General features: G+C 39.6%; 1 long non-coding RNA gene across 1 annotated transcript; it reads right to left on the reverse strand.

Annotated features, from left to right (window-relative positions):
- Positions 1 to 16,594: 16,594 nt before the first annotated feature.
- Positions 16,595 to 17,920, reverse strand: LOC142168680 (uncharacterized). The gene is made up of 3 exons (XR_012698527.1): positions 17,796 to 17,920; positions 17,349 to 17,419; positions 16,595 to 16,761 (listed from the first exon to the last, which is right to left on the reverse strand). It is a non-coding gene; the product is annotated as an uncharacterized LOC142168680 (long non-coding RNA).
- Between the last annotated feature and the right edge of the window lie 536 nt (positions 17,921 to 18,456).

The raw sequence follows: 18,456 nt of genomic DNA on the forward strand, positions 1-18,456 counted from the left end.
GAGAAACAGAGGCTGAGGGCTCAATTGTGTCTAAAAGAACTAGGTCTGCCAAAAGGAGCAATGAGGCTCAAATAATGGAAGAAAATGGCTAAGGATGCTGAGATTGAAAGGCTGAAGAAACGATTGGCTGAAGTAGAGGATGAGAGAAACTCTCTCAAGTGTGAGATTTTAAAGTAAAAGGAGAATAATGATAGTATTCTTCAAGATATGTTGAAACTGCTATAAGCCAAGAACCAAGAACCCGGTCCTTCCCAGTTTTTAACCATTCCTAAGCCTAGTTTGTAACAAGTAACTCAAGTGGGATGTTTTTGGTTTTTGACTCAGGGTTCTATGTTTTTATTTTTTCTTATGCCTTGTGATAGGATCTTATCAATCACTGAAATTCACTGCTTTTGCTCTAATTATTTGTTGATATTTCTTAGGTGGCTAATATTCTTAGATTGAAAAAGAAAAAATTGAATCCATGATTGCATTTGAAGTAGTCCCAGTGGCCATGAGTGATATCTATTAAAATCTGGTTACTTACCTTAATTGTGCAACTTTTCGATGATACCAAAAGGTGTGGGAAGATAAGGTGTGATTTTGATTTGGACTGTGATATTTATAACCTAATGAACCTGATCCATGATGATTTGTGACTTTAAATAAAAAGTGTTCTAACATTGTGTTGATGTTGAGCTAAGTTAAAACAGGTTCCATGCTTATGAAAAGCACTGAGTTTGTCATCATCAAAAAGGGGGAATTTGTTTACCTGAGCGGTTTTGGTTTTGATGATTGACAAATAAACACATGCATGAACCAGGTCCATGGACAGTGTACACATGTGACGGGCAGAATCAAGCAAAAGGCATGCACGTGAAAGGGATAAGTATAAGTGGTTATATTTTATATTCCCTAAACGAAAAGTTTGAATATTTGATAAGGAGCAGGACACCTTACTTGAAGAGAACTTTATTCAAGATAAAGAAAGAGTTAGAACTTGAAGATAACTAGAACTCTTCCACCAAGGAAGAGTAAAGCATTAAAACTCTAGTTAATCTTTATTTCTCTCTCTCTCTCTCTCTCTCTCTCTCTCTCTCTCTCTATATATATATATATATATATATATATATATATATATATATATATATATATATATATATATATATATATATATGTTCTCACAGGTATGCACAAACGCTAAAGTTAAATGTGAGTTGAGATCAAAATAGCAAGATATTTTGTAAGAAATTCCTGTGAGATTTAAGAGTGCGATCCTGAAGCTACACGAACCAAATTGAAGAACCATCTCCATAAAAAGTTTTATATGTCTTTCTTTATTTCTAGTTCAAAGTGTTGTAGGTGTTTTGAGTTGTACCTTTCAGCATTTTAGAAGCAAATTGTACTAGGTACCTGAGTTGTATCTTTCAAGTTAGAGTTAACTTGAAGTAGTCGCAACAGCCTGTGGCATATTTCTATAAGGGTTAGAGTTAATCCATAGGTTTGAAAGAGGTTGTATACTCTAGTTGTATTGTTCAAGTTAGAGTTAACTTGAAGCAGTCGCAACAATATGTGGCTGGTTGCTACAAGGGTTAGAGGTAATCATTAGATTTGCAAGAGTATGTAAACTTTGTTGTTGGCTCAGAGGTGTAGTGAAGTGTTTTGGAAAAATCCTACTGGGTAGTAGGTCGTGGTTTTTTCACCTTTTGAGCCGGATATTTTTCACATAAAAATCCTTGTGCTCTTTACTTTCTGCATTATTTATTCCGCAACTATAGTGTAAGAAACGCATAGAAGAACCAGGTCCTTCGATAATCCAGTGCACGCAAAAAACAGGCAACACACAAATCACCACCTCCCCCTCTTGTGTGGTATTGAAGTATAAAACAACACAAACCATTGGACTTCTCCCATGAAATTGCACCACGTGTCTCGCGTCTCATCCATAATACCTTCACCAAATATGGTACCATTTCACTTATTATGAACAGATATATATCACTTTTATGACGATTCAGTGTACATAAATTAAATCCTGAACCAAATTTGGCGAAAAAGCTTTGTCAATATTTTGGAAGAACCCAATCTATCATTTTTCTGCTTAAAGTAATTAATATTCATCTAGCCTGCATATATTTTGAGTTTTTTTGGTATAACAAAATTAATAATTACAGGTAAAATTACTTTTACATAGGTTGGGCCAAGACCAGTTGTGTTCATCAATGATGTTGAAATCGTGTCACGACCAAAAATCCGACTAGTCGTGATGACACCTAACCCAACCCGCTAGGTAAGCAAATTAACCATTAACCATTTCCAATAACAATTTATAAAGTAATTAAGTAATGAAATATCTTAATCTTATGCATTCCCCAAGAACTGGTAGTACAAATCATGAGCTTCTAAGAATAGAGTTTACAAAGCGAAAATGAAATAAATATATAGTCTATTTGAATAGTACATAAATAGAGTTTTACATATCTAAAACTACCATGAACAAGAAGCAGCTACAGCCGGGACACAGGTATATCTTCAATCCAGCTCCCATCGAACACAACAACATCAACAACCAACATCTGCACGCAAGGTACAGAAGTGTAGTATCAGTACAACCGACCCCATGTACTGAGTAAGTAACAAACATAACCTTAGGTTGAAAGTAGTGACGAGCTAACACGAGGTCGGGTCCAATACCTATATCCCACAATAGCTCATAACAGCATAATACAAGTAATAAAAGATGTATCTCAGAAGTAAAATGATCAGCTCGTTCACAGTTCCATAAAATAGTCATGCCTTTCAAGTATCTTAGTGAAAACCCAAATCTTTTACCAAAAATACCAAAATTACGAGTACGTTTGAAAACTGTAATTTTTTCCAAATATCCTTTCCACAATAAATAAGATGTTTCATTTTCTTTCCAGATAGCAAGTATGAAATACCTTTCTATGTCCATATATCAATGTGTGTAAAGAGTCATGAATGACGTGAGATAGTTCATCATGAGGAAATATGCATCTCTATACCTGTATGTCATGTGTGCATGCCAATGCCATGTATCTCAAAGATGAATCATGTACTCACACTCTCAGAGTACTCAATCTCACTGTCTCACACTTTCCACTCATCATGCTCAACCACTCGGTACTGTATATGGCCTAGGAAAGATCCATCCCGGAATATATACATCCCTGACCATCAGGCACTCAGTACCGAGGAAGGCCAATCCGGCCCCATGGAGAAAATTCATCTCCAGGTATATAAATGCTTCGGACAAGATCCATGTCCAGGGAAGATCCATCCCTCAATATAATCAACTGCGCTCACTGGGGGTGTGTACAGACTCCGGAGGAGCTCCTACAGCCCAAGCGCTATCATAAGCCAGATCCAGGCATAAATCAATATAGCATGCTACGGCGTGCAGCCCGATCCCATAACTGTCACTCATAATCAGGTTCCCAGCCTTACTCAATCATCAATATCTCCAGTCTCACTCACGGGCTCACATTGTCATGAAACTAGCCCGACAACAATGATATGATGTATCAATAAACAATAACTGAGACTGAGATATGATATGAATGCATGAATATGACTGCGTATGAAATATCAATGAATCGGTGAAATGAAAGCAAGAAACGACCAATATGGGTCCCAACAGTATCAGCATAAAGCCTAAACATGATATCTAGCATGATTGACAGCTCAATTACTTTATCACATGGTGAAAACACGGATATCAACAAAATAGGGCCACTATACAGTGCCATGGAAACAACAGAGTCCCAATTCACATGGTGCATGCCCACACGCCCATCACCTAGCATGTGTGTCACCTCAACCCAAATCACATAACACGTACTTCGGGGTTTCATACCCTCAGCTCCAAGAATAGAAGAGTTACTTACCTCGAACAAGCCAATTCCAACACCGAGTAAATCAAGCGATGCTCCAAATTTCCATCCCACGCAATCCGACATCCGAACGGCTCTAAACTAACCAAAAACAACTCAAGTACATCAAACAATGCTAAAGGAACCAATCCCAATCGAAAAAGATCAAATCTTGAATCAAAAGCCCAAAACCGGCCAAAAGCCCAACCCAGGCCTGTACCTCGGAACATGAAATTTTTTACAAAATACAACAATCCATTCAATTACGAGTCCAACCATACTACTTTCACTCAAATCTGACTCCAATTCGATGTTCAAAATTCAAAAATTCATATTGTAACATTATAGAAATTTCCTTCTATTTCTCTTGAAGATTCGATAATCTTATACCAAAAATGAAGATCAATTCATGCAATATAATCACCAGAAAGTCGGGAACACTTACCCCAAGTCGTGTGGAAAACTCCCTCTCCAAAATCGCCCAAACCGAGCTCCAAAATCCGAAAATGGGTGAAAATGTCAAACCTTCGAACTTAAAGGATTCTGCCCAGCACTTTCGCAGATGCGGACCAGAGGTCGTACCTGCGTCCCTCGCTTCTGCGGAAATAACTCGCATCTGTGAGAATAACATTGCCCAGCAACACCCGTACCTGCGGATATCCTAAAAGATTTTTTTTTATTTTTTTTCTTTTCTTGTTTTAATTTTCTGCTTACATAAAACATAGTTATAAGTGGCTTCTTCTAATTTTAACCTTACGTTTATTTTATTATTTTTATATTCACGTATAAAATCGAAATAGCTTTAATATTACTTAGAAGTTTGCAAATAATTTTTATTTAAAGTTATATCTTTAAAATTATTAGTTTTTCAAAACTACCGGTCGGGTCGTTAGAAATCGTTAAGTAGATTTTCTCAAAGCCTTACATCATCATCTGAAGACGGAGAATTATAATATGGTTAAGCTACTAATAAAAGGATTATCATCATCTAACAAAGACAGATGGTTAAGACATCGTAAAATCATCAACCCTACTTTCTACCTTGAAAAACTTAAGGTTTATTAATTTATCATATGATTAATATTCTCAATTGTATGCACTTACTTTATTTATTTTTATCATTGATAAAGTTTTTTTATATATATTTCATAGATTAAGGTACCAATATTTTACTCAAGTTGTTGTGATATGGTGAGCAAATGGGGAAAGAATGTCAGAAAAAGGATCATATGAGTTGGATTTGTGGCCCAATCTTGAAACTTTGACTTCTGATGCACTTTCACGAGCTGTGGGCGAAAAAATTTGGATTGGTCCCAGGCTGATGAAGAAGATGTCCATTTTCTTAGAGTTTTTAGAAGAAAAGTGGAAGAAGAGCAACTCATGGATATGCAACTCCACAAAGAAGAAGTGACATAAATAACGCGCGTGGTGTCTACAGGGAGATTACACCAAGAGGCCTTCCATGACATTAGTGGTTAAGGCGCTGAAAGGTTTGGTGTCTGTTGAAAACAACTTGGATTACAATTTTACAAACGTAACTCAGGTTATGGTAGGCAACCAACAGAGGGAACCCACTATCAGTTCAATACTGCCTTCAATTTTATCCGGACTAAGGTGAACAATAAGCTTAAGAGGTTTTGAGTTTTAAATTTGGCTATTAATCGGGTACATTAGTAGATGGCACAATATAAAAGGAAAACTAAAGTAGCCTGAATAGCTAACCAATTAACATATCCATGGCCGAGCTGGATACAATTTTGTTTTCTAATTTGCATCTTTCTGTATCAATACATCTTCATAGGTAACACATTTTATATTTCTAAGAGGTCTACTTATTCTACTTATCGAGTACCTGTGTTGGGAGAAAGTAGCAGTGAAATAGTCGAGGTACGCATGAGGATTAAATATGTTCCCACATGTGCTCAGAGCCTCAGACCAAGGAAGAACACACTGATACAAGATGGGGGGAAAAGTCCACATGAGAGCTAGGGAAAAGGAAGAAAAAATGCATGAGCAGCGCAATCAGATAATTTATCAAGATTTAGAGTAAAGGTGACCAAGAAATTCAAAAGGAAAAACAGCATGAAATGACACATTAATCTCAATAAGGTGATATCATGTGAATTATGATCAAAACAATAGTTCTAGAGTAGATGTAGTGTGATGCCTTGATAGGTTATTTATAGTTTTACCTTTCATTTTTGTGTTTCGAGATCTCGAATAGCTCCGTTTAGCCTTTCTCGATTTGCATGTGCAATCTGTCTTCTTTTTCCCAAAAGGCTTTTATGAAGAAATTGATGCAAACGTGAAATCATGCGTTAAAAACTCATTTGAGTTGACTACGATCAACATTTTATGTAAATAGACCCGGATCAGTATTTTGATAGTTTTAGTGGGTCCGAATCATGATTTGGGACTTGGGCGTATTCCCAGAATCGAATTTGGAAGTCCCTATTTTGATCTAATGTAATTTGTTAAAAACTAGAAGTTTAAAGGTTTAGAGAATTCCTAAGTTTGACCATGAGTTGACTTTGTTGCTACTAGGTTCGGGTTTCGCTTCTGGAACTTGGTATAAATTCATTTCAGTATTTATGACTTGATTGTAAAATTTAGTACAAACCGGAGTTGATTTGATGTGATTCGAATGTCCAGTTGAAAAATTAAAAGTTCTTAAGTTTCTTTGAACATTTCATTCGTTTTGGTGTCCAATCCGTAGTTCTAGGTATTATTTTGGTGTTTTCATCGCACGAGCGAGTTTGTATGATATTTTTGGATTTGTGCGCATGTTTGGTTTGGAGCCCCGAGGGCTCGGGTGAGTTTCAGATAGGCTATGGACCATTTGAACTTAGGCAAAATTTCTGGTTTTTTAAGTCTACTGTTATGTGGTGTATTATTCTTCTCGATCACGAAGATACTCCCGTGATCGCGAAGAGTAATCTGGGCTGGGGAGGCTTTTCTTCATCACGAATGCGTTGGCTGGTGCGCGAATGCGAAGCTTTGAGAGGATTGCCCTTCGTGAACGTGTAGTGTTGAGGGAACTGAAAATGGGGATATATGGTTTGCTCTACGCGAACGTGAGCCCTGGCTCGCGAACTCGAAGGCCTGGGGGGAGAAACCTTCGCGAACACGTGAGGAAACGCGCAAACGCGTAGGCCATTTGGATGTTGTTCTTCGCGAACGCGGCATGCCCTTCACGAATGCGAAGAAGCCCTGACGCCCAGTCATTTAAACTTCATTAGAGCTCATTTTTCACCCATTTTTCACCATCCTTTCATTAGAGCTCGGCTTATAGGCGATTTGGGAGAGAAATTGCATTACCCTTTCATATGTTAGTGTACTTTAACTTGTTTTCTTCCATTTCCATCATCACCCATTAATTTTTAACTTTAATCTATGTTCTTTCATTGTAGAAAATTAGGAATTTGGGGAGATTTTGTAAAATTGAGATTTAGACCTCAAATTGAGATCGGATTTCGAAAATAATTACATAATCAGGCTCGGAGGTAAATGGGTAATTGGGTTTTGATCTAAATCTTGAGTTTTGAATGAGCGAGCCCGGGGTTGAATTTTGTTGACTTTTTTGGAAAAAAGTATAAAGATCTTAACTTTATTTATTGTAATTGATTTTCCTAGCATTATTTGATGTTATTGAGTCGATTTTGTTTAGATTCGATTGATTTGGAGAAGGATTTCGGAGGAAAGACCCCGGTAGAGCTTTGATTTGCTTGTGGAGCGAGGTAAGAGTTGGGTCTAACCTTGATTTGAGGAAATAGCAACCATTGAGCTATGTGTTATGTGAATTACATACGTAGCAACGTATATGCGAGGAGACGAGTGTATATATGTCGTCAACGTATTTGTTTCCATGCTTTCCTGCTTTCCATTAATTATTTTATTCCATGTCCTAATTGTCACATGCTTTAATTGCCTCCTATGCCTTAACTTGCTACTTGTTATTTATGATTCTCGTATTAAAATTCTAGTTTCTTCCATGCTTCCATGATTAATTGCTACTTGACTTAATTATCTTACTTAAACACTTTAACTGTCACATATTTGGCTTGTCTTGTTGCTTAATATTAATTGTAGCATTTCTTGATTTGGAACGAGATTCCTTTATGGTTTTTCTTTCATATTCGTTAATCGTAGACATTCTTATGATTTGAGTTACTGAGTTGATTACAAATATTGATTTTTATTTATGGATCGGGTTGCATGCCACAACAGATTTTATATGTAATTTTGATATGGTGAAATAAGGGAGGAATATGATATTGATTCTGATTATATGGTGGAATCGGGTTACACGCCGCAATGAATTTTTCAAGTTATTATTGTTATTGATATGGTGAAATAAGGGAGGATTATGTTTGTACGGTGGGATCGGGTTGCATGCCGCAACGGGTGAAATAAGGGAGGATTGTGTTTGTACGATGGGATTGAGTTGCACGCCGCAACGGGTAAAATAAGAGAGTATTGTGTTTGTACGGTAAAATCGGGTTGCACGCCGCAACGGGTGAAATAAGAAACGATTGTGTTTGTACGGTGGGATCGGGTTGCGCGTCGCAACGGATTTTGTGTTTTGTGTTCATTATTGTACTATATTAGCTTTCGATACTTTCATACGAGATTCTGAGTACTGGTGTTTCTAGTTTTACTGATTCCGAGGATTGAGTTTATTTTCATAAGTTAACTGGCTTACTTTCCTGTATTCCTTTCCTGTTATTATTATTATACTCCGTACGGGTTACTGTAAGTGACCCGCCTTAGCCTCGTCACTACTTCGTCGAGATTAGGCTCGACACTTACATAGTACATAGAGTCGGTTTTACTCATACTACACTATGTACTTCTTGTGCAGATTTTGGAGTCGGTCCCAGCGGCGGTCAGTATATTCCTCGGATTGACAATTGAACGGAGGCTTGAGGTACAACACTACAACTGCTCGGCGTTCGCAGCCCTGGTGTCCCCTTCTACCATATCCGAGTTGTTTATTTCTTTTCAAGCAATTTTACTTTCATTCAGACCATTATCTTTATTATTCTAGTCGCTCGTGCACTTGTGATACCGGATCTGGGGTTGTATCTAAATATTGCAGTTGTTATGACTTTTTGCACTATATTTGAGTTCTATGTCAGTTATTTCAGTTTAATTGTTATCACTTAATTTGATTTATTAAAAATGGCTAAAAAACTATTCTAATGTTGGCTTGCCTAACATGTGAAATGTTAGGCGTCATCAAGGTCCCGAGGGTGGGAATTTTGGTTCGTGACAAGTTGGTATCAGAGCACTATGTTGCCTAGGTCTCACGAGTCACGAGCAAGCTTAGTAGATTTTGTAGGATCGGTACGGAGACGTCTGAGCTTATCTTCCAGAGGGTATGGAGTTTAGGAACAATTTCATTTCTTTTTTTCTCTATCATGCAATTTTATTCTATCATTGATGATTGAACCATTCTATTCTTGTCCTCTCGTTGATGGCGAGAACACGTACTACATCTACAGCCGAACATGAGCTGGAACCCCAGTGGCAGCTATGACCAGGGGCCGAGGTCGCGCTAGAGGCAAAGGAAGAGGCAGAGCTCAGCCTAGGGCTCGAGCAGCACCACCCACAGTGGAGACTCAGGTAGATTTTGAGGGGGAGGTTCCAGCTTAGACTGTACCCGTCGGACCATCTCAGTTCAGACCAGCTCATAGCCACTCCAATTTTTCAGGACGCTCTAGTCCGTTTGGTGGGCCTTATGGAGAGTGTGGCCCAGACCGGTACATTCCCAATGGCACCAGCCGTCTCTCGGGTTGGGGGGGAGGGAGCATAGACTCCCTCTACTCACACTCCGAAGTAGGTGGCTCCCAGTATCAAATTCCAGCAGCCCCGCCAGTTGGGGTGGTTCAGCCGGTTGTTGTGGCATAGGCAATGATAGGCCTGCCATGTCTTCTGAGGCCATGTTGAGGTTGGATAAGTTTACTAAGATCTTTCCTGTTTATTTTAGTGGTGAATCTTCTGAAGACCCACAGGATTTTCTGGACCGTTGCCACGAGGTGTTGCGCAACATGGGTATAGTTGAGACCAATTGGGTCGATTTTGCAGCATTTAGGATGACTGGTTCCGCCATGAAATGGTATAGAGATTATATGTTGACTAGACCAAATGATTCGCCTACACTTACTTGGGATCAGTTCTCACAACTATTTTTAGAGAAGTTCATTCCTATCACTCTGAGAGAGGAGTACCATAGGAAGTTTGAGTATCTACAGTAGGGTAGTATGACTGTTACCCAGTATGAGAATCGATTTGTGGACATAGCTCGCCATGACAATATCTTGCTTCCTACTGAGAGGGAGAGAGTGAGGAGATTCATTGATGGGATCACTTACATTATCAGACTTCAGATGGCCAAGGAGACCAGAAGTGATATTTCTTTCCATACGACCGTAGATATTGCTTGACGGATCGAGTTGGTTCGTGCTCAGGAGAGAGGGAAGGTGTCTGATAAGAGGCCTCGTAATTCCGACAGTTTGAGTGGTGCCTCGTCTGGAGGCAAGGGTACTTTTGGTAGGGGCCATCCTCCCAGGCCATTTCAGTCAGTGCTTCAGGGAGTCGTGGTCCTTATGTGCCTCATTCGGGGGAGCCAGCCTACAGTGCACCATCTTCTCCTACCAGTGTGCCTCCGATTCAGAGCTATCATCGTGGTTATCCGGCCCGTTCGGGTCAGCTTTAGCTTCAGTAGCCATAACAGCAGGATGAATGTTTTGAGTGTGGAGATATTGGTCACATCAGGAGGTTCAGTCCAAGATTGTTGGGCAAAATACCACAGCAAAGTTCTAGTGGCATGGTCGCGGCACCAGTTAGCCCACTGTCCGCTCAGCTAGCTAGAGGCAGGGGTCAGGAAGCCAAAGGTAGAGATCAGGACATTAGAGATGGAGGTTAGGCCGTTAGAGGTGGAGGTCAGGTTGTTAGAGGTAGAGGCCAACCAGCTAGAGGACGTCCCAGAGACGTAGGTGAGAGTGGTAGGGCCTAGCCCATATGTTATGCTTTCCCAGCTAGGCTTGAGGCCGAGTCATCTGACGCCGTTATCACAGGTATTGTTCCAGTTTTCCATAGAGATGCTTCAATTCTATTTGATCCGGGATCTACTTATTCCTATGTGTCCTCCTATTTTGCTACATATTTGGTTGTACCTCATGATTATTTGAGTGCTCCTGTGTATGTGTCCATGCTTGTGAGAGATTCCATTATTGTAGATCATGTCTATCGCTCGTGTGTGATTACTAATGGGACTTTTGAGAGTAACGTAGATCTTTTACTTCTTGATATGGTAGATTTTGGTGTTATCTTGGGTATGGATTGGCTGTCACCTTATCATGCTATATTGGACTGTTAAGCCAAGACGTTGACCTTAGCCATGCAGGGGTTGCCTCGATTAGAGTGGGGGGGGGGGGGTCTTGACCATTCTACCTGCAAGGTTATTTCCTATGTGAAAGCTCGACGCATGGTCGAGAAGGGGTGTCTAGCATATTTCGCCTATGTTCGTGATTCGAGTGCGGAGGTTCCTTCCATGGATTCAGTACCAGTTGTGCGTCAGTTTCTAGAGGTGTTTTCTGCAAATCTGTCAGGGATGCCACTCGATAGAGATATTGACTTCTGTATTGATTTGGCTTTGGGCACTCAGCCCATTTCTATTCCACCATACCGTATGGCCCTGCCGGAGTTGAAGGAATTGAAGGAGCAGTTGCAAGATTTGCTGGATAAGGGATTTATTATGCCTAGTATCTCTCCCTGGGGTGCGCCTGTGTTGTTCGTGAAGAATAAAGATGGGTTGATGAGGATGTGTATAGATTATCGATAGTTGAACAAATTCACTATCAAGAACACGTATCCGCTGTCGAGGATTGATGACTTATTTGATCAGCTTTAGGGTGCCAAAGTGTTTTCGAAGATTGGTTTGAGGTCTGGCTACCATCAGCTGAAGATTAGGGCATCCAGTGTCCCTAAGACAACTTTTCAGACTCGGTACAGGCATTATGAGTTCCTAGTGATATCATTTGGGTTGACAAATTCCCTAGCATTATTTATGGATCTGAGTAACCGGATGTTCAAGCCCTATTTGGATTTTTTTGTGATCGTATTCATTGATGATATCTTGATCTACTCACGCAGATGAGAGGAGCATGAGCAGCATCTACGGATTGTACTTCAGACTTTGAGGGATAATCAGTTATATGCCAAGTTTTCAAAGTGTGAGTTTTGGTTAGACTTAGTAGCCTTTTTGGGGCACGTGGTATCAGTAGAGGGAATAAAGGTGGTTCCTAAGAAGATGAGGCAGTTCAGAACTATCCTAGACTTTCTTCAGCTAAAGAGATCTGGAGTTTTCTGGGTTTGGCGGGTTATTATCACCGGTTCGTGGAGGGGTTTCGTCTATAACAGCTCTATTAACCAGATTGACCCAAAAGGGTGCCCCATTCACATGGTCGGATGAGTGTGAGTTGAGCTTTCAGAAGCTCAAGACTACTTTGACTACGACACCAGCGTTGGTGTTGCCCACATGTTTAGGATCTTACACGGTGTATTGTGATACATCTCGTATTGGGCTCGATGCATTATTGATGCAGGATTGCAGGGTGATTGCATACGTATTGCGGCAGTTGAAGGTTCATGAAAAGAATTACCATGTTCATGACTTAGATTTTTGCAGCCACTGTTCATGCACTGAAGATTTGGAGGCGCTATATTTACGGCGCATCGCGTGAGGTATTCACGGATCATCAGAGTGTACAGTATTTGTTCAAGCAAAATGATCTCAATTTGAGGCAGAGGAGGTGGTTGGAGCTGTTGAAAGACTATGATATCACCATTTTGTATCATCCAGAAAAGGCCATTGTGGTGGCCGATGCCTTGAGTAGAAAGGTTGTGAGTATGGGTATCCTCACATATATTCTCGTTGGTGAGAGGCCGCTTGCTGCAGATGTTCAGGATTTGACTAATTAGTTCATGAGGTTAGATGTTTCAGATCCTAGTCGTGTTCTAGCTTGCACAGTCGCTCGATCTTCCTTGTATGAGCGCATCCGAGAGCGTTAGTATGATGATCCCCATTTTCTTATCCTTAAGGACACGGTGTGGCACGGTGGTGCCAAGAAGGTTACTGTTGGAGATGATGGAATTTTACGAATGCAGGGTCGTATTTGTGTGCCCAATGTAGATGGGCTTCGTGAGTTTATTCTTGAGGAGACCCACAATTCCCAGTATTTTATTCACAAGGGTGCCGACAAGATGTATCAGGACTTGCGGTAGCATTATTGGTGGAAGAGGATGAAGAAGGATATAGTTGCATATGTAGCTCGGTGTCTAAATTGTCAACAAGTAAAGTACGAGCATCAGAGGCCTGGTGGTTTGCTTCAAAGGCTAGAGATTCCTAACTGGAAGTGGAAGCGTATCACTATGGATTTTGTTGTTGGACTCCCACGGACTCAAAGGATGTTCTACGCGATTTGGGTCATTGTGGACAGGTTGACCAAGTCGGCACATTTCATTCCAGTGGCAGTTACCTATTCTCTAGAACGGTTAGATGAGATCTACATCCGCGAGATCCTCCGTCTATACGATGTGCCCATGTCTATCATTTCTGATCGAGGTACGCAGTTCACCTCACACTTCTAGAGGGTCGTACAACGTGAGTTAGGGACGCAGGTTGAGATGAGCACAACATTTCATCCCCAGACGGAAGGACAGTTCGAGCGCACTATTCAGATATTGGAGGATATGCTTTACACTTATGTTATGGATTTTGGGGGTTCTTAGGATCAGTTTTTGCTGCTTGCAGACTTGCTTACAATAACAGCTACTAGTCGAGCATTCAGATGGCTCTCTATGAGGCATTATACAAGAGATGGTGTCATTCGCCAGTTGGATGGTTCGAGCCGGGGGAGGCTCGGTTGTTGGGTACAAATTTGGTACAGGATGCCTTGGATAAGGTCAAGATTATTCAGGATTGACTTCTCACCGCTCAGTCCAGGTAGAAGAGTTATGCCGACCGTAGAGTTCATGATGTTTCATTAATGGTTGGAGATAGGGTATTTCTCCAGGTTTTACCCATGAAGGGTGTGATGGGGTTCGTAAAGAAGGGAAAGTTAAGCCCTAGGTATATCGTACCCTTTGAGATTCTTGAAAGAGTGGGTGAGGTGGCCTACAGGCTTGTATTGCCACCTAGTTTATCAGTAGTCCATCCGGTGTTCCATGTGTCCATGCTCCGAAAGTATCACGGTGATCCGTCCTGTGTGTTAGATTTCAGTTCAGTCCAGTTGGACAAGGATTTGACTTATAAGGGGAAGCCGGTGGCTATTTTAGCCTGTTAGGTCCGATAGTTGAGGTCAAAGAGTTACCCTTTAGTTCGAGTGCAGTGGAGAGGTTAGCCGGTCGAGGCAGCCACTTTGGAGTCCGAGTCGGACATACAAAGTAGATATCCACACCTTTTCACTAGTCTAGGTACCTTTCTATGTTCGTTCGAGCACGAACGTTTGTTTTAAAGGTGGATAATGTGATGACCCGAAAGGTCATTTATAGTTTTACCCTTTATTTCTATGTTCTGAGACCTCGAATAGCTCCGTTTAGCCTTCTTCGGGTTGCATGCGCAGTCCGTGTCCTTTTTCCCGGAAGGTTTTTATGAAGAAATTGATGAAAATATAAAATCATGCCTTAAAAACTCATATGAGTTGACTGCAATCAATATTTTGTGTAAACGGACCCGAATTACTATTTTGACGGTTCTGGTGGGTCTATATCATAATTTGGGACCTGGGCGTATGCCCGAAAACAAATTCGGAAGCCCCTAGCTTGATCTAACGTAATTTGTTGAAAATTAAAAGTTTAAAGGTTTACATTATTTTGACGGTTCCGATGGGTCTGTATCGTGATTTGGGACTTGGGCGTATGCCCGAAAATGAATTCGGAAGTCCCTAGCTTGATCCAACGTAATTTGTTAAAAATTAGAAGTTTAAAGGTTTAAAGAATTTCTAAGTTTAACCGTGAGTTGACTTTATTGCTATCGGATTCAAATTTCAGTTTCAGGACTTTGTATAGGTTCATTTCAGTATTTATGACTTGTCTACAAAATTTGGTACAAAACGGAGTTGATTTGACGTGATTCGGACGTCTGGTAGAAAATTGAAAGTTCTTAAATTTCTTTGAAAATCTTATTCGTTTTGGTGTCCGATCCATAATTCTAGGTGTTATTTTGGTATTTTGATTGCACGAGCAAGTTTGTATGATATTTTTGGACTTGTGCGCCTGTTTGGTTTGGAGTCCCGAGGGCTCGGGTGAGTTTCGGATAGGCTACAGACCATTTGAACTTAGGAAATATTTTGGTTTTTGAAGTCTGTTGTTATCTGGTGTACTCTTCTTCGCGATCGCGAAGAGTAATCTTGGCTAGGGAGGCTTTTCTTCATCGCGAACGCAATGGCTGATATGCGAACGTGAAGCTTTTGGGGGGGGGGGGGGGTTCCCTTCGCGAACGCGTAGTGTTGAGGGACCTAGAAAGGGGGGTTAGTGGCTTGCTCTACGCGAACACAAGCCCTGGCTCGCGAACGCGAAGGCCTGGGGGACAAGCCTTCGCGAACGCGTAGGCCATTTGGCTGTTGTGCTTCGCGAACGTGACAGGCCCTTCGCGAACGCGAAGAAGGCCTGGCGCCCAGTCATTTAAACTTCCAAAAATTGGGATTTCACCCATTTTTCACCATCTTTTTATTAGAGCTCGGCTTACAGGCGATTTGGGAGAGAAATTTTATCACCTTTTCATAGGTTAGTGTACTTCAACTTGTTTTCTTTCTTTTCCATCATCACGCATTAATTTCTAACCTTAATCCATGTTCTTTCATGGTAAAAAATTGGAGATTTGGAAAGAATTTGTGGATTTTTTGTAAAATTGAGATTTAGACATCAAATTGAAGTCGAATTTCGAAAATAATTACATAATCGGTCTTGGGGGTGAATGGGTAATTAAATTTTGGTCTGAATCTCGAGTATTGACCAAGCGGACCCGGGATTGACTTTTTGGGAAAAGTGTAAAGATCTTAACTTTATATATTGTAATTGATTTTCCTAGCATTATTTGATGTTATTGAGTCGATTTTGGTTAGTTTCGATTGGTTTGGAAACGAATTTTAGAGGTAAGGCACTGATAGAGCTTTGATTTACTTGCGGAGCGAGGTAAGTGTTGGGTCTAACCTTGATTTGAGAAAATATAAACTTTTGAGCTATGTGTTATGTGAATTACATGTGTAGCGGCGTATATGCGAGGTGACGAGTGTATATACGCCGTCAAAGTATTTGTTTCCATGCTTTCCCGCATTCCATTAATTATTTTATTCTATGTGATATTTGTCACAGGCTTTAATTGTCTCCTATGCCTTAACTTGCTACTTGTCATTTATTATTCTCGTATTAAAATGCTACTTTCTTCCATGCTTCCACGATTAATTGCTACTTGTTTTAATTGTCTTACTTGAACACTTTAACTATCACATATTAGGCTTGTCTTCTTGATGTCACGTCCCAAGCTACTCCCTAGACGTGACTGACACTTAACTAATACCACCCGCCCGAAAAACCATACTTTCTTACCTTAACCACTAATTTGCAGCATCTGATTAATTAAATGAGTATCCAAATAATCTGGTAATTAATTAGAACAATTAATATCTCGAAATATTATATTGAAACGCTAGCCCAAATCTCACACTAGACCATGGAGCATCTAAAAAAATTGCAAAAGACATCTTATGAATAAATAATAAAGACTCTTTTGGCAGCCTCCACGAACAATGCGGCGGCTCACCTCAATAATTGAATCAACTTTAGCGAAATCGTCAGCTACTACCTTTGTCTTCACCAATAGTATCTGCATAGACATGTAGGTAAGGAGTGAGTTATACGTAAATATAATTAAGTAAGATCCTCGACCCGCCACTCTGAATATCTCTGGATCAAGTATTAGAAAATACAAATACACAAAGAGCACAAAAATAATATGCACAAAATATTTTTTACCATATAATTACTCTATATGTCCAAACAATTATTCATCAACAACACTATATATCTTAGCACAATCTACACTAAGGACTCATCATAAACGGCATTGCAGAAAATTAACCAAACACTCCAACGAGTCCACGACAGCATACACAATGCCCCAAATCTACCACGGCGGCATACACAATGCCCCAAATACATTACGACAACAAAGGAATAATTTCTAACGCCCCAACGCCATAGCACGAGGTTACGTCACATCACACTACACCACAAATTACTTATTAAATAATTTTAACTTTTTTTTAAAAAAATAATATATATTTGTGGCTGGTCAAAGATCACCGATTCTGCCAAGCGTACGCTCATCCCAACACATGGACCAGACAGACAAAATATACTTTTAAAACGGATTTTGAAAAGGCAAGCATCAAAGCTTAAAGTCTCACTTACCTCGCTAATGGAAAGTTCTCCAATCTTACAATGCCCAACCAACCAACCAAACGGTCTCCAATAGTCTCCATCTATCCAAAAATTAATTAACGATATCAATAATTCTAGTCGGGTTCAAATCTCAATATCCTTAACTTTCAAACTTAGAGTTGTATCTTAATATTCTACCAGTTAAATACCATATTTTAAAGGTAAAGACATATCCAATATCTCAATATCCTATTTGTGAACTCAATTTTTTCGTAATGGTATTTGCTATCATTAGTACAATTATTAGTCAATGATGTCTTCTAATAAATAAAAAGTGGCAAGCTACATCCAAAAATATATTTTATAGCAGTAACTTTTAACACCTCAAATATCATTGTCTAATTCACTGGGAAAATAATTATCATATCCATAAACCAAAAGATCCAATACAAAAGGCATATCAGCGTTTGGTATTACCTGAATATTTTGCTTTCTTCCTAATTGGGTACGGATTGCACCTACCGTGAATCCTTGGTTGCTGTCCCTCTTCTTCAAGCCAATGTCTGCTCCTTTTTATTTTCTAATAACTAGGGACTTTAATTTCCATCAATATAACCTAGAGTAATCTCCCGTGGCCAATAAGATAAATGATGGGCCTGGCTAACTTCTAAATCTTTTCAAATGATAACCAAAATTTATAATATGACATAGGCCTACTAGCTACTTATTTAATATACTACACTATCTTGTATAAATTATCTTTCGCTAATTTAGTACTTGGCCAAATAGTTAGAAACTAAATTAATTCGCTAATCTCACACTTAATAAGTGTATATTAAAAAAATCGAGTTATTACAGTTGCTCAGTATTAATTGTAGCATTTCTTGATTTGGTACGAGATTTCTTTATGGTTTTGCTTTCTTATTTGTTAATTGTAGAGATTCTTGTGATTTGAGTTACTGAGTTGATTATAATTATTGATTTTTATTTATGGATCGGGTTGCACGCCGCAATAGATTTTATATGTGATTTTGATATAGCGAATTAAGGGAGGAATATGATATTGATTCTGATTATATGGCGGGATCGGGTTGCGCGCCGCAACAGATTTTTCATGTTATTATTGTTATTGATATGG

The sequence above is a fragment of the Nicotiana tabacum genome, chromosome 2, assembly GCF_000715075.1.
Source record: "Nicotiana tabacum cultivar K326 chromosome 2, ASM71507v2, whole genome shotgun sequence".
In the NCBI taxonomy this organism is placed as follows: Eukaryota; Viridiplantae; Streptophyta; class Magnoliopsida; order Solanales; family Solanaceae; genus Nicotiana; species Nicotiana tabacum.